Genomic DNA, 6,620 nt, shown 5'->3' with positions numbered 1-6,620 from the left:
TTTAATCATCTAGCCATATCTTGCGGACGTTACATAGCCCATGACAATCACAAAGAGTGTTGTAAGACTACAATCTGGCCCGTAGTATTCACTTGGTTGAGTTAGGCCATTGTGATGGTGATTGTAAAATTTGTGGGAGGACCACAATGTTTGCTTGGGTTGGCTCAGACTCTTCATTATGTTATCTTAGATGAGACACATGGGTGAGGCCCATTTAACTATGTTATCTTAACTGAGACTCGTGGGTGAGGCATGTTTGTATATAATATCTTGGGTGACTCTTGTGGGTAAGACATGTTTATATGTTGTTAGTATTTGTTTAGGGTTTGCTTTTGCATCGATGTGTGAGGTTTTCGGCTCATGTAGTTCATCGTGGATTTCATTCTTCAGTTTATCAGTAGGCGGCTTGAGGCTGGGGAGGTTTTGAGCGGATCAGATCCACGAGTTTTTGGTTAGCATGGTTTACGTATGGGGTGTCGTTGTCTATCTGAGGGTTAATCATCTTCTTGGAGTCTTGAGGTTATGTTCAAGGGAGTTAGCTCTTCTCGAGGTCAGTTAGTCGTGATGCATTGGTTTTTTTTCTTTGTCAGGTCGTGTATTTCTCGCTAAGGATTTATTCATTTTTTAGGTTTGAATGAAGGGTTCATATAGAACATTGTTTCGGTGCTTCAGTGGATTTGATTTCAACCTTAGGAGATTTCCGCTCATGTTTAAGTTATACGTCTGGTTTTCAAGATCCTTTTCATTATAGTTATGATTTCTGGCATTCAGAGTGGATTCAGCTTGTTTTAAGGAAATCAGCCTTGGAAACCCCACAAGGGGTATGAAGGGTGCTATAAGAATAAGTTGTTAGGACCGACTTCCTGGATGAAATCTATTTGAAGTGGAAGAGAGTAGTAACTCCCAGTTTCTAGAATAGATCAACTGAAGGATCAGAAGGATCAAAGGTAAGGTTTTTAGGAAAAACTTTGTGTCACGATGTGTTGAATGGAGTGCCACAATGTGGCAAGAGGTAGGCCACGATATGGGTTGTTGATTGAGAATTTATCTCTTTTAGTGTTAGTCGGTTCATGCGATTTATCAGTGCATGGGGTTAGAGTGTTGTTGTGCTTCTCCAGTTCTTCAGTTTAGGTGAGTTTCTCACTATGTCACGTATCCCATTATATATCCATTGTATGGTAGGATTGAGGTACTGTAACGCCCACAGATTTGAGCTAGTCGATTTAGAGACAATAAGTGTCAAAAATGACTTTTCGATAGTAGATTATTTAGAGTAAATAATCTTAACCGAGTTATAGTATATTTCACAAGGGTTACGTACATATAAAGAACGCCGAAATCCGAGTTATAACGAAGAAGTTATGACCTGTCAAAGTTTTACGGCAAAACCGACACGACACCAGAAATCGTAAAAAGTGAGATTGTAATAAAATACCTTTTAGCCTTAGTAATCTAAACGATAGTCATAGTATACATTAAACTGTGAACGTGCATAAAAAGAACGTCCAAATTTGACTTCGTATGAGGAAGTTATGATTTTTCCAAGACTTAGCATAACAATGCACATCCCAGAATTCAAACTTTAGATCGATCGAATTTTAGCTGACACAGCCTAAATGGGAATTGAAGATCTTGTTAATAGGATCTCAACGATAAAAATACAGTCGAAAGCGGAGTCTATATGTAGAAGTTATGAATTTTACACCATCGTTAAACATTGTAACCTTCCCATACTATAAATTTAAAATCGGTCGAGAGTTAGCCGATGGAGTCAAAACGAGAGTTGTAGATCTTGTCAATACCTGTGTGTGGATATATAGAACGTCGAAAACAGATCTTGTATGCGGAAGTTACAGAATTTAAAACTCGGGATGGGCTGATGTGAAGTGGGTTATGTGGCGCGATCTGAGCCATTGCTTCCTCCCCACGCCTTGCCACCTGAAGGTGACACCTGGCATCCAACTCGACGATTTGGAGGCTCAAACTAATCGAGTTCAGCCATATTTCAATCTATAAATACCGTGCGAAGCTCACCCTTTTTCCTCACACCATAACCCTTATCTCTCTCTCTCTCTAACTTCTCTCTAAACCCCTCCCAGCCCTTAGTACTTCCCCAGCGCTAAGAGGCGAGTCCCGGAGCTCTACATGGCTCCAAGAAGAAGAGCTTTCAGCTTGAAAGTTTTGCCCCCGCGAAACCCGGTTCCTAGCCAAACCTCCCGGTAAGTGAGTTATGCTTACCCTACTTCAAGTATAGCTTATGTTTAAGTTCAATATCGTTATTATGAACTTATAAACAATAGATATATTATCAAATATAATATACAAATTATTATTATAATATCTTTTAACTACTCGCTATACGGGGAATCTGGTTTGAAGGGCCGCATAGGGTTGTTAGATTTAAGAAGTGTTATAATGCCAAAATTGTCCTGCCCTCCGGCATTTCATGTCTATCCCTGTTTGTACATAGTGGTTGAAAATTATTGTTTAACACTTATAAAACAATATCACTCATAATAGTCGTGATAAAATTAAGACTAAAATCTAGTGGTAATGATACTAGGTTTCGTCGAAGGAAAATATAATTTTTAGAATCGAAGCGTTGTCCGAGTTGGGAATCATCACTTTAACAAGTGAGTGCATAGTTACTTTCATCTTACACATAGATATGAAGTATTTAATATAAATTATGTGCTATGTATGCATATTATCTGTGTTCTTGATATCCATTATGGATGAACAAAATATACATGTTTTATTTGATTTAAACCGTATATGTATTTTATACCTATAAAATATTAGATAAAGATGGGTAGATGAATGATGAGAGATGAAAGATGATATAGATGAACATTGGCAGCTATAGACTTAATGCCTTACAAATGAACATTGGCATCTGTGGATTTAGTGCCCTATAGATGAATATTGGCAGCTATGGACATAGTGCCTTACAAATGAACCTTGTCAGCTATGGACTTAGTGCCTCATAAATGAACATTGGAAACTATGGACTTAGTGCCTAATAGATACATCAACAACTATGGACTTAGTGTCTGTTAGATAAACCCTGCCAGCAATGAACTTCGTGCCTATGGCTTAAGGTAGATCCTTAAGAATAAAGAAGATAATGGGGATGGGTAATTGGGTTGATTGATTGATGATTAAACGTAATAATTATATTATTGTGGGTTGAAAATCATATGTATTCACCAGGTTTCCACACCTAGCCCACTCAATTTATTTGTACCACATGTGTCGATACGAAGCTACACTACACTGAGATATTAAACTAGATGTAGATCACTAGAGTAAATGAATGTATGGTCTTTTTATGCTTATGTTTTTGTATTGACAATGACATCCCAAAGTTGTAATAAAAACAAAATACATTTCTTCGAAAATGCTTTGATAATATATTTATCATGTTTTTCTAAGAACAAATTACGCAATATTATTCTTTAAAAAGGATAATCTGATTTTCAAATAAGAATAAATAAAAATTTTAAAATGATCGTGAATTTGGGGATGTCACAGGTACCGTTAGAGTACAAGTACTAGTTGACTAGGATAACTCCTTGTTATGCATGTGTAACATTGGAAGCTTGGTGTCATGATATTTTAGGCTGATAGGGTCTTGCCTACTAATCGTATGTGTAAAGCCTTGTTATGAATCGTTTCCTCATGCAGGGTAGTGACCGAAGAATGGGTATCATCAGGCTGAGGGCCTTTAAGGAATGGGGATTTAGACCTATTTGAGTGTAGGTAATGTAATTTAGATGATCCAGGAGTTCAGTTTGTGTTTTGGAGCCAAGGGGTATTTTGGTAAATTGTTAGTTCGGGCTTTTATGGAAATTGGATTTTAGTTCGGGAAGTTTTAAGGTAAGAATGAGTTGATAGAAGTTTAGAGCTTCTCGTTACCTTTTATAGGATATAAGGATCGTCGGAAACAGACTTATAATGAAGAAGTTATGTCCTTCATAAGTTTGGTGGTTTTAGGGTTTAACCGAGTACGTAGGGCGTAAACAAGTGTATCCATGGCATACTACTAAGACGGCTAGTATGCGGGGAATACATTGGCATGCGTTGGGCGTACTAAGGAAAATTATCACACATGCCTTATGGAGTACATTGGGCATACCAGAAGTACGCAGGGCGTACACCAGTCACACCTAAAACCTAATTTAGGGTCTTGAAACCTATTTATGGAGTACATTGAGCGTACCAGAAGTACGAAGATCACGAGAAGCCCGAAAATTTTATCTTTTCGGTTTTGAAGCCCTACCTTCGCAGAGCCCGGTTTTCAATTAAGCTCTCGGTTTTCAACATAGAAAGTCATATTTAAAGCCGAAGTGTTGTCCAAATTACTATTTTAACCCCCAGTTAACTTAAGGTGAGTTCAATATCTAGGAACAATTGTATGTTATGTGTTATATGTGCTATGTGCTTTTCAGTGTTATTATTCTGAGTTATTTTCCCGTGTTATTTTATTCGCTATGTTTATAGCAAATGTAATACCTTTAACCATGTGATCAATGAAAGGACTTAGATTCTCATTGGTACTGGTACGTACCCTTTGGCCATGTAGAGCATGTCTCCGTAAGAGAATGACTTCTATTCTATGGCCTTGGCAAATTGTTAGACAGGAAGATAAGCCTGAAATCTAATAAGATGTTAATCAGAAATTGCATGTCTTCTATGCCATTTGGGCCAAAGTTTTATTGATGTATATCAAGCATTGAAAAGTATATCTTTGAATAATGTCTTTGATTGATATGAACGCTTGTCACATGATTTCACATATGTCTTGTTGTTCCTCTTTGCTTTTGCCACATTGAAGTATATATATGGCATAACGTTATATTGTATCCATTATTGAACTCACTAAGCGTCACCGCTTACCCTATCAATGTTTAACAATTGCAGGTGATAAGTAACTAGTATGTTCACATACTGTTGAAAGATTTAGAATAGTTTGTAATAGTACTTGTGTACTTCATTTAATGTTTATATAAATTACAATATCCTGGGTAGTTATGTTATATATAACACTTTGTATTAGATGGTTTGTATCCAGTAGTTTGTAATCCATTTATCAATGTAAAATATTAGTTTTATGAATATGCAAGTAGCATGTTTTGGAGTAATGATATTGTGAACTGTGAAAGTTTGGGTCTTTCAAAAATACGAAAGTTGGGGTCTTTTAGTTTTTATAGAAAACCAGTATTATGAAACATCAATAGTGTCAACTCATTTAATAATCAAAAACCAATATTTCAAATAACCCAAAACATGTCATAGAAAAGTAATATCATAGTACAACTCCCAAAGATCTCATAATACAGAAATCATAGTGTGATGCATTGCAATCATAGCAGTTCCTTTCTATTTGAAGAAAAAGCACCTAAAACCAAACTGAAAACCATAAGCACGAAGCTTAGTGAGTTCCCCCATCATACCACATACCATATAATAAACATATTTCCTAGCATATCTGGGTGCTGGCCTACCCTTTCGGTCTCTTTCAACTGGTACTGCCGAGCATATCAGGGTGTTGGTCTACCCCTAAAGTCTCTTTCAACCGGTAACCTCCTAGCATATCAGCGTGTTGGCCTACCCCTTCGGTCTCTTTCAACTGGTAACTGCCTAGCATATCAGGGTGTTGGTCTACCCCTTTGGTCTCTTTCAATTGGTTACATGGTCTATATATATGGGTGTTGGCTTACCCCTTCGATCTCTTTCGAACGACTACAGAGTCTACTAAACCCCCTACCACTACCACATAATAACATAGCATACAAGCACATAAATCTAAATAGATAGTAGCATACCATAAAATTACCAAAAAGACAAGTGTCTCTACCATAAACAACTACTAGTGGGCCGTCATTGGTGCCTTCGACCCACTTATACCGAGAAGGTAACTCACTTGAAGCGACAAGCACAAAATAAAACCACATAAGTGGCTAAGATGGATTCCTAGATCTCTAAACACCTACAACAATAGCAATAACCCTTACTCCAGCGAAGCCTTTCTTCTCCAGTGGGGCCATCATCTACAACCATCCCTCTTAATATTTCCCACCTCTCTATACCAACATTACTCTCTAATTCACTCTCTATGATTTCTATTTCTTGTACAAAGTATATAACTTCATATGAACCACATCGTTGCCTGCCTCGTGATATCTTCATTGTGACTTCCAGTTCCAAGATTACAGAAAATAGTGCTGGAAACTTCTCACAACTCCTCGAAATGCAAATGCTTGATATAAAACGGATTTGAAGCATTCAGGATCAATAACTTACCAATGCAACTTCTGGATTGCTACCTTGTTTCTAAGTCACCGGAACACCTTTAGACCACCACTGAATTGGGATCCTTCTCTCATATATGATATGGTGGTTACTAAATGGGATTCATTAGAGGAATCTCTTTCTTTCCTCTTCTTCTACACACATATCTCACACACACACAACTTCGAGTACAACAAACCTTTCATCCCACATTTGATGACCTCCAATGATGAAACCCGGTGACCCAATTGCAACTCTGGCTATGGCAGACTCCTCCTCATCCCTCTCTCTCTCTCCCTCTCTCTCTCTCTCGCTACCACACACAC

The sequence above is a fragment of the Lactuca saligna genome, chromosome 7 (assembly GCF_052625555.1).
Source record: "Lactuca saligna cultivar CGN05327 chromosome 7, ASM5262555v1, whole genome shotgun sequence".
NCBI lineage: Eukaryota > Viridiplantae > Streptophyta > Magnoliopsida > Asterales > Asteraceae > Lactuca > Lactuca saligna.
Note: the sequence above shows the minus strand (reverse complement) of the source record.